The sequence below is a fragment of the Equus asinus genome, chromosome 8, assembly GCF_041296235.1.
Source record: "Equus asinus isolate D_3611 breed Donkey chromosome 8, EquAss-T2T_v2, whole genome shotgun sequence".
Taxonomy (NCBI): Eukaryota; Metazoa; Chordata; class Mammalia; order Perissodactyla; family Equidae; genus Equus; species Equus asinus.
In genome coordinates this window covers 66,087,078-66,098,618 of record NC_091797.1, presented here as the reverse complement: position 1 = coordinate 66,098,618, position 11,541 = coordinate 66,087,078, and positions in this window count along the sequence as shown.

The following is an 11,541-nucleotide window of genomic DNA, read 5'->3' as shown; positions in this document are numbered from 1 at the left end:
AGTCCCTCCAAGGTCAGCAAGGACCCAAGATGCCAAAGTATCGGAACACAGACAATAAATGGCACGGTTAATACAGTCTGTCACTGGCTCACAGGTGCTGTGTGTTGAGAGACTGCCTGAGTGTGTAGAAGGATTTATGGTCAAGCGGGATGGCTCAGGCTGGAACGCCTCCTTACTGTACAGGGAGAGCGAGAGCAGCCGTCACTGCTGCAGGCCCAGCTTGGATGATGAACGACAACTCCTTGTAGGGACCCCCCACGCAGTGCTGTATACCTAGGTGGCATCCCCACTGCTTATCACAGACATCTTTACTGACAGTAAGATGGAGCCTCTGAATACATTGCTTAAAATGTGGGCAATGCTTTTGAACTCCTAACTAGTATTTACTTTAGGAATGCTCCAAATCTCTTAAAACAGGAGAGTGAAGTCTTGCTATTTAGAGTTCACTTTTTATCACTACATATTCTATTTTTGAAACATTTCTTATCCATTTTATTTAGCCAAGGCTCTTTGCCAAGGAGTGTCCATTCACCCCACTGCTATGTGAGACCATGCTTGCTGTGAGCTCAGTTTCTTCGATTCCTCTCCTGCCGTCACCCCCTCCCTCTGAAAAACACAGTTAATTGATGGTGAATTGGGCCGTGAAGCCCATTATTGGAAGTGATGGAATACAGAAGGATTTATCGGTTGGATTTTTTTTCTTCTTCAAGAATTACAAGCTAACCCCAAATTATAGCAAGAATTCTTAAGGTTCAATAATTAAAAGCAAACGGCAGCCCCCCTCGGAAAGAAAAAGCGTGGTCTGGAAGATATCTTTCAAATTGAAGCAGATTGTGTAACTCCCAAATATTATGGATACAAATTAGCTATATTTGATCACTGGGTCTCATTTACCCTAATTGTCTTCATTTCTGTGGTTTTCTCATACATTTTGTTTAGAGCACACTTGGTTTAGCAGCTCAATGCTGGAGTCTGTGGCAGTGGGGAGAACAGGCCTCAAATTATGAGAGAGAGAGAGAGAGGCCTTTGTCAGGAGATATGTGTTTTTCCTCAAAGACATGGAAGTCTTATAAATTCAGACCAAAGATATGTTAAAACCAAGGAATTTTGTTCTGTGAAATGTTTTGCTTGTCTCTTGGAATGATTGATGTGAACCTGAGAAGAAGCTGAAATTTGAGCAGCCAGGAATTAGGACCTTATCTAAAACGGAGGCAAAAACTCCAGACCACTACAGTTGAGAAACGAGGTTAGAAATCTCCTGAGAAGCAGCTTTCCCACAAGATGTCTGATGCTTCTTGGTTCTGAATGGATGAGAAATGCGGTAAGAATGTACCATTGCTTTTAGTATCTTTTGTCCCTTTCTCTGGTTTTGGGTGAAAGTAGGACACCAAAGATGCAAACAACCAAATAAACAAGTGTCCTCAGGGGACCGCTGTGGGTCTCGGGCCATGCTGGTTTGGATTGCGGGAAATGTCAAAGGCCAGTTCTCTTCTCCAGGCTTTTTTTCTGTTCCCAGAACTTCTGCCTGCAGTGGATGTGGCACTTGTTATTGCCGTGGATGGCTTGGCAAGCTCTCCCCTCTGGAGACCTGAATTCAAATTCTGGCTCGGTTCAAAAGGGGGAAAAATGCTGGTGGTCTCTACCCGGACTCTTGAGGGCTTCTGTCCACATAACCCTTCTACCCTGCTGCCCCCGCTCTGTTGAGCTGGTGTTGGTCCCTAGGAAAGTCCCGGTGCAGAAATGGAAGAGGTGCTGTGTGGGAGATGCTGGCAGGAAGCCTGCTTTCATCACATTTGCCTGTAGCCTGAAATTAGTCCTTTGTGTGTCATGAGCATTGTGTTCCAGCGTCCTCTTCACCAGGTCTTGACCATACACACTGTTGGCAGGAATAAATGCCGTGATATAGATGAGCTGCATCTGTATTGCCACATCTGTACACCGGAGAGGAAACAGAGAAATTTATGTGCCTAGGAGTGAGTGTGGGTGTTTATAAATGTGTGTGTGTGTGATGGAATTATGGTGATCTTAGGAGAATTTTTGGCTTCATAATGGGTCACAAATAGCTGGTATCTCTGACAAGCTAAGAATCATTGCATCAATCTTCCTATGACAAATCAGTTTTTCTCCAAAATGTTCTATTCCTGGGGAATGCATTTCATTTCTTTGTCTTTAGACCAATGATACAGTAAACACAGCCCTTAGTGCATCGAGCGTCGGGGCCAAACCTCAGCCCAGGGCCCAGACCAGACTCCTGTTCTGGCCACGCTGGATGCAATGGATCTCCCTTGGAAGAGGCAGCTTACCCTCCTGAGGGGGCTTCCCTGGGGGTAGCTGAGGCGGTGGGGCCAGCTTACTCTGTTTTTTTCTCTTGGATGCAAAGTTCGTTTTTTTCCTCTCTCTCCAAAAGAAAACTCCAATATTATAGATGCAAGGAAAAGTTTTTAATTATTTGGTTTTTTCTATCCATATAGGTCAGCTGGATCTCACAAGCTTTCCAGATTGGCTTTTGAGACAGATTTTGTTGATTCTGAGATTTATCCTGTTGTCTACTCCAGGAGAGAAAGAGGTGAGGGGAGAGTTTGGCTGGGCGGAAGGAGGTAAGGATTGCTAAAACTGGTTCAGAAAATGTCCACTCAAGCGTTTGGTTCTCCCATGGCCACTGGGGACAGAGAATTCTATAAAGATCATGAGGTTTCCCAAAGATTTCCTTCTGTTTCTGTGAGGAATTTGTTTAAGATCAGACATAATTTAATAATACTTTGTTTAAGATGACAATATATGACTCTGTAGTTATCACTATGCCTTCTATCTTTTAATTTTTATTTCTATTGGCTAGAAAACCGCTCAACTTCCTCCACTGATCACAATTTATTATTAGTTATTTGGTGTATGAGAATAATCTTTGTTAAAAATAAATTATGTTTGAATTTATTTTATAGCTCAGTATCCAGCAACAAAAATCAATATCTATATCTGTCTGTCTACTTATCTATCCATCTCTCCAACACTTGTTCAGTTTCATTATTTTAGGCTGATGATACTCCTTTATTTAGTTCTTGCTTGTCTCCAACTTGTGGTAACATAATCTTTCATAAAACATATCTTAACAAGTTTGTAGTTTACAGTGTATAGATTTAGAGTCTCACAAAACCAATGATTTATTTAAGTTCATTAGTTTTTATTCTAGATGTGTTTCTGCCACTAAGAAGCTTATTAAATCAATAACCATAATTGGAGCTGTTCATTCATTTTCGATGAAGCCACAGACCCAGCATATGTGAGTGCAGGTAGCATATATGCCTTTCTGCATCACCACTCAGAGGTGAATGTCTGCTTGAAGTAGAGGAAAGTTGTATCAAAATTACATTTACTTTCGTGAATTTGACTTTATGAGTTCAGCATAAAGAAAAAAAAATATTAAACACTGGTCAGTTACACCCACTCATGTACTCTGTACCCCGGAGTGAACCCAGGCGGGTGGACCTGGATGCCCCGTGCCCTCGGTTGTGTAAGACTACGTGTGCCCCTCATGGTATAAACATCCCACGACCTGAGTGTGATTCTAGGACTTAAAGAGAAATGGCCTCTAAACCTACATCAACAATTTCATTTGGCGGCCAACCCAAGAAATAGCCAGGCTTCCAACAGTGAAGGAAATCCCAGAATGTCCCATGTGGGGCTTTCTGAGGATTGTTCAAGGTGACTCCCTCTTTCTCTCTTATGTACTGATTTTAGAAGCTAACAGTAGGGGAGATGAAACTCCACTACAAAATTACTGACAGATGGATGGTATTTTCAGCATCATTTGAATTTCCTGGTTAGTTTCTTTCTCACGTCTACTTCTGTGATGTTTCTGTGATCCTTCTCTGAACTTCAGCCTACACTCAGCATGTGCCCATCGCTGGCTGAGAAATCCCAAGGTGAAGAGATCAGCACGTTAAAAAGTCAGAACAAAAGCCAGCAGAGTTTATCAGTCTTCGTGTGGCTCAAGGTAGCACTTTAGCCAAAGCTGTTTTTGAAACAGAAAATAATTCAGTTCTGTTACATGTGCAATTCTCACAGAAACTTCTGCCTCAAAGGCCCCCTTTTCAAGAGTTTCTAAGGAGCAGCCACATTCTACTCCAACATTAGGCCTAACCCAACCACCACTTTTTAGTTTCTGATATTAAAAGAACCATTTGATAAACATACACACTGCCCTGAATTGAGCTGGGCTGTGAATTTTATCATTAGCTATAGCTCTTATGTCATAGAGCTAATTGCCTTCAGAATTTCTTCAGCTTCTTCAGTCACCCACTAAATGTTAAAAATAGATCATTCAAAATTATAGGGTGAATTTGGGCAACCCTGAGTATACAAGATAATGCATTTCTTTTGGGCTGAATGATCTGAGTTGACTTTTTATGGAATTAGAATGTAAGTGATAGATTGAGACTCTCTAACTTTCTCTTTTTCGGTTATTGTTCAATGATCATCTGAAATCTAAAGTGCATTTGCACCATGGTTAATCAGAAGATTCACACGAATGTCATAGGCCATGCCAATTCTGGTGTACAAGGTCATGCTGATGGGGAGATAAGAGGTGGAGTGGTGGCAGCGGTGAGGTCCTCACGTTGGCCAGACCCCTCCCCAGCTCTCCAGATGTTTTCCAGCTGTTACCTTGGGCTGGCCTATTCCTTCTCAGCACCCCTGGGAACACCACTTTAGGGAAAAGGACCATCTTCCCCCACTTCCCATCCCCAGACTGCACAACTGCAGCGTGAGGCCACACTGCACACACTCCGACAAAAAGGAGAAACATAGAGGAAATACGTGACAGACGTATACTGTGCATCGGAGATTAAAGCCAAAAGTCTTACGTAATTTCTCTCTGTGTGTGTCTGTGTATCTTCGTGGAAGCTCTATTCTCCTGGAAGTTGTGTGCTCTGGGCTGTCTAGAGCTAGGCTATTGGCGAGCATTGATTAGCTCCTAAAATACATGGAACCCCAGTTTCTTCCTGGTTATGAGTAGGCCCATTTCCCCCCTTTTCAGACACTCCCCCACTCCAGGTTTATAAGCTAGTTCGCTGTGATGTAAAACCTTGGCCAACATCACCAGAAGCTGTCCTCTGAGCCTCCTCCTCTAATTCTTCTGTCTCCTAAGTTATGACCAAAGAGCTACACATATCATAAGGGTCAAGAGCCTTTTCTTTACTCCCAGCTCACATTCTTGTTCCAATCAAGGCTCATTATACACATCTGGGTTCCCTCCACAATAGTGAGAATTATGATCCTGAACATCTATGTGGGAGGAAAATTCATACTTAACCTTAAGGTTGAGGGGAAAATACCATGTAAGAGCTATACTGGGTTGAAAAATGTTCCCCCAAAACTCATGCCACTTGGAACCTGTGACTTTGACGTTATTTGGAAATAGAGTCTTTGCAGATGTAATCAAGTTAGGATGAGGTCATACTGGAGTAGGCTGAGTCCTAAATCCAATATGACTGGTGTCCTTATAAAATGGGGAAATGTGGACACAGATATACACAGGCAGAAGGCCAAGGAGGTGAAGGGAGAGACAGGAGTGATGCATCTACAAGCCAAGGAGTGCTAAGGATTGCCGGCAACCACCAGAAGCGGGGCATGGAACAGACGTTCCCTGAGAGCCTGCAGAATCCTGCTGACACCTGCGTTTCTCACTTCCAGCCTGCAGAAGTGGGAGAGAATGAATTAATGTTATTTCAGGGCACTCAGTTTGAGGTAATTTGTTGTGGCAGCCCTAGGAAACTAACACAGGAAGTTAGAATTGTGAATATATCCTTAATAACACTTGTTAAATTGTCTACACTATAAAATGAAAAAATAGAGATAAAACACCAGTTAGAGAGATTATCAGTATCATTTAATGTATCTTCAATTGGTAGTCATGGAAACTTTATGATTGTTTTCCATTTATCGTTCCTTGCTGGATAGAGACTTTTCAGGATTTTCCTTTTCATCCATTCAATAAGATGCCTGCGCCTTTATTTTCCTTTGTGTGAGACAATGCAGAGTAATAGGCATTTTCCTCTGGGTCTACTTGATATGGAGAAGCCCTCCTAACTCCCCCACCCAGCACACAAAGCTGTCCAGGTGAGGGGCAGGCAGTTTGAAGGCCTGATCCACTCCGCCCCTGCGTCTTCAATCCATCCGGGTCCGCTCGGCGGAAATCTACAGCACAGCTTTGCTGTGGGCTTTGTCGCCCCTTCTCTTGTCAAACCTCAGTCTCCTCTTTTTCTGTCTGCCCTGAACAGCTGTGATTAGGAGGATACGTGGGGTAGAAGGGGCAGCAAGAAGCTACTACAAAACACAGCACCCAGACGCTGAACACGAAACATGTGATATGTTCAACAAAAGATTTGTGTAAGTTATGTTCAAGCAGCACTATTTTTAACAGCACCCAAAGTGGAAACAACCCAAATGTTCTTCTAGAAGAGAATGGGTAAATACATTGTGCTGTGTTCATAAAATGGAAAACTATACAACAATGAGAATGAACATAGGCAACAACAAAGGTAATCTCCCAAACATAATGTAAAGCACAAAAAAGCTAGACACGAAAAAGTACATTCCACACCATTCTATTTATATAACGTTTAAAAATAGGAAAAATGGAGCTACTGTGTTAAAAGTAAGTGTAAAGGCTACCATTGGAAGCAAAGTGACAGGGAGCATGAGGAAGTGTGGGGCGTGATGGTGATGTCTGTTTGTTGGTCTGGGTACTGTTGATAGAGGTGTGTTCCCTTTTTGAAGATTCAGCAAGGGGTTCACTTGCGAGTGGTGCATATTCAACACTATTCATATTGGACTCATCATGTGCCAGGCGTCCTTCTTCCAATCCTCCAGTCAGGAGGCCAGCAGTGTACAGCAGTAGAGTGTAGACAACCGAGAACAATGAAATATACTGCCAAAAACTTTGACCAGGGCCTCCAGGAAAACTCCTCAGGTCTATACACTGCTGATAGACCGCACTGGAGGGCCGCACAGGTCCTCTCATCTGTAGCTGTAAACAGCTTCTGGAAAATCTGCTATACAGTGGTGGCTACATTCTGTGTTTGACCATAGCTTCCCTTTAGACCCCATATCAAGTCAGGTCTCCAAAGGAAATATACGGTGTCTTCAAATTATGATATTTTAAGGAGGATTTGATGAGGGGATTCTTTACAGAGTTGAAACCAGCATACAGGGAAATGACAAATAATAGTAATAGCTCCTTAGCATGAAGGGGCGAAGGCGGCTAGCGGTTACGGAGTCCTGTGGCGAGGGCCACCTTGAGAAGAGCTGTAGCCTTGGTTCAAGGGACATAGCTAGTCAGAGGCAACTCCTCAGGAAGGTTGCCGGGGGAACAAATTCTCTGACTTCACTCACCACTGACAAATTCTCCTGGAAGTCAGAGGACGGGGCGGCCGGTGCACTGGTGAGGTCTATACAGGCCAGTTTCCCAAGCCCATGGCAGCATGGAGACGGATGCAGAGTGGATCTGGAGGGACACACAGAGAGCACGTGGGCGGGCTCTGAGCATGCTGCAATTAAGATCATGGACGGAGAGCAGCTGGCAGCTGGTGGCCAGGCCCTCCACACGCTCACTGTGGAAGCCTGTAGCTTTGATTGGCGAACAAAACAGGTTTGTGTTTGCTTAATTCATTAGCTTTAAATATCATCTCAGCAATGTTTTGATTACTGATATGGTTAAAAAAGGATGCTTAGGTAAGTTAAGAAATGGGATGAATTCCTTGCACAGGATTACTCTGGAAGAAAAACACAGTGATAAGATTTTTTTTTTTCTTTTTTGAAACCTCTTGTCTTGAAGTTGTTAAATGCAAGTATAACAAAATCTAAACCTGCAAGGTAGAAGTAGTTGAGTGAGCTGGGGGTGGGTGAAGAGATGACTCCTGAAATCCAGGACAGGCACTGGAAACAGCAGAAGGAATGACAGGAGCCCGGGATGCTAGGATCTGCCGCCCCACTGAAACCTGCACGCTGCTTTCTCTCAGATGTGGCCCAGTCCGCCCACAGCTCCAGAATCCCAGCGCACGTCGGAGGATGGTCACTGATTTGTTTTCACTTGTCTTAGGCTTGATAATGCAGAAGAGACAGGGAGAGCACTTCTACGGCCACGGTTTATGTACATTTAAAATGTGAATTATTTGTTGGAGTATGACATATTCTTAGAAATGTGCCTGCGCAAGTGAATAGCTCAATGCATTGTCACGCTGTGGACGCTGCCTGCACAGACATCAGGCTTGTGCACCCTGGGCCGAGGAGTCAGGCCGAGTGACGTGTGAGGTGGGATATGACAGCTGCCATGTGGGTGAGTGGGCCAAAGATCAGACCAGTCTTCTTGTTTCTGGTGTACTCGGGGAATGATGGATTTTCCTGAGGAGAAAAATTATCAGAGAAAAATGCTTGCTTAGAGTTCTGGAAAGGAAAGAAAAACAAGATAGTTAAGTGGGACGGAATGAATTGAAGATTATACAGGAAGTGTTATGCTGTGTTTTATAGAAATGGTGGCATATCAGTCATTTGTGTCCAACTTCCCTTACTTATCTGGAAGAAGCGAGAACCATTAAGAACGTCACCAGTAAATGTCGTTAATTCCAATGCATGGCTTGCTTGAGAGCAGAAATGTTAACATTTGAGGTGATTTCAGTGTAAAAAGAAGATGTGTTTATAGAAACTTAATTGAAATCTTTGGGCTCACAATGAGCTTAATAAAAATGTCCAGCTCCATTTCTGCTACTTTGTTTCTCACCTGAAATTCAGCAGAATGAGTCAGAAGAAAAGCTTTCTAATGTGTATCACCACTCCATCAAACTCACTGTCGAGGTGGGCCGGGGAATTAACGATACTGACCAGACTTTACAAGGATTGGATTCTTTTGGTCCATTAATAATATTTAGGGTGTGTAGTAACCGCAAGTGAAGTCATGGTGGCAAGGCTTCTAATAATGAGATTTCGAGTCTTGGGGATTTTTCTACTTTCTGGTTATGTTTTCTGTATAGAATTACATACGTGGCCAGCAAATGCATAATGGTTTGGATGTAATGATGGCGTAGTCTGACTTCCTAGCGGGCCCTCACTTTCTGAAAACCAGATTCATCCAAAGACTGAAAAACCAAATAAATATTCTTTCCACTGATTACTGCATTCCAGTTGTCATCTGGCTTGTAATGACTGTTTTTCAGTGTTTGGTGATGGCCCGAGCCTAGAATAAATCTTGCCCCAATCCTCCATGTCAGCACAGGCATTACAGACCATAAACCATCGTCTGCCTCGTCTGTCAGTTGCTGCCCCGTTCTGAACACTAGCTAATGTGAGCCTGCCTCGCTGGCCCCAGCAGTCCCCCAACACACTTTTTATGGTTGCTTTTCCCTAAGCCAGATGAAACTGATTATAAACTACAAGGACTCTTTTGATATCACCTATTAATAGCCACTATTTTTTAGATGAGGGCAGGGAGGTGGCAGGGAGAGTTGGCATGGGATGGGTGAGAAGTGGGCACTGCCTCCTGACCTCCCAGCATGATGCCTGAGGTCGCAGCATCAGAAGTCGGTTCCCCTCCGCAGTCCTGGGACACCCGTGCGCCCGCCTGGCCTGTGTCTCCCACACTGCTGCCACGCCGCTGTCTACCCTTTCGCTGGGAAAGAATGTTCGACATTCAAGCTATTCCAAGCAGCATCCTTGATGTCTCATTTCATGGGTCCATTTCACACCGCAGTGATCGCTAGCTGTTAACTTTTCATACCTTGGCTGTTTGTCTTGGCAGCTCCCCCTGTTTTGCTAACTGGACAGAATCAGGCAACGGCAGCCTGCCCGGCACTCATGGGAAAGGGCGCCATCTATCATTCCTCTGCCAGCCAGTGGGACACGCAGCTAAGGCTCCCGGGCAGGGTGAGAAGGCCAGTGTCCCCCATCTGTCTCTTTCTCCCTCTCTGAGCTGTGAGGAAAATGCTGAAGCAAAGATTTTACTCACAACATTTTGAACGAACTCTGAAGCAAAATATCTGAAGAGAGCTGGTCGGGTTGAGTCAGCAGTGAACAATGGGCTCAGGGTCGGAGGCCCAGTGCTGATACCTGCCATGCTGGCCCTCCCTTCCACGAGGAAGGAAGTCCTTTCACACTGTTCATAACATGAAAAGTGCCTGTGTGGGAGGTGGCGTGTTTTCCACTTAGTGCTCACTCAAGGGGTTCAGGAGTATTAGCCAAGGCAAACTTTTTTCATAATTTCACATCTTGAGGCTCATCAAAATTGACAAACACTATTTGAGGCCAAAAGGAAGAAAAATGAGCTCCGAGAAGTACAGCTTTAACATGGAATGTTCCCTGCGTTAGGGATAAAGTTGACTATCAGATTGTAGAGTTTGAAAAACAGAATATAGAGTACAGAAAACTGGTTATGCATTTGGATAATGAGTCAGACAGGATAAATGTCAGACATGATTCCCCACTATTGGCTTCTGCTGAGGGAAGCAGGAATGATAAACCCGCTTCACCCCAGATTGACTGCCATATTTCTCTGTCATGGTCTGTGCCTCTCACTAACCTTCAAGAAACGTTTGCCAATGGCTCCCAGTTTGGTTTCTTCATCAACTTTTACTTGAAGTTTCCATGTTTGACCACATGTTCACTTAAAAATCATCCAGGGTACAAGATCCAACACCCATTTATGATAAAAACCCTCAGTAAAATGGGTATAGAAGGAAAGTACCTCAACATAATAAAGGCCATATATGATAGACCCACAGCCAACATCATACTCAATGGACAAAAGCTGAAAGCCATCCCTCTGAGGACAGGAACAAGACAAGGGTGCCCACTTTCACCACTCCTATTCAACATAGTACTGGAGGTGCTGGCCAGAGCAATTCGGCAGGAAAAAAAAATAAAAGGAATCCAAATAGGTAACGAAGAAGTAAAACTCGCGTTGTTTGCAGACGACATGATCTTATACATAGAAAACCCCAAAGAATCCACAGAAAAACTATTAGAAATAATCAACAACTACAGCAAAGTAGCAGGGTATAAAATTAATGTGCATAAATCAGTAGCATTTCTATACACTAACAATAAACTAACAGAAAAAGAACTCAAGAACTCTATCCCATTCACAATCGCAACGAAAAGAATAAAATACCTTGGGATAAACTTAACCAAGGAAGTGAAGGATCTATACAATGAAAACTACAAGACTTTCTTGAAAGAAATTGACGATGACATAAAGAGATGGAAAGACATTCCTTGCACATGGATTGGAAGAATAAACATAGTTAAAATGTCCATACTACCCAAAGCAATATACAGATTCAATGCTATCCCAATCAGAATCCCAAGAACATTCTTCACAGAAATTCAACAAACAATCCTAAAATTCATATGGGGGAACAAAAGACCACGAATTGCTAAAGCAATCTTGAGCAAGAAAAACAAAGCCGGCGGAATCACAATCCCTGATTTCAAAACATACTACAAAGCTACAGTGATCAAAACAGCATGGTACTGGTACAAAAACAGGTGCACAGA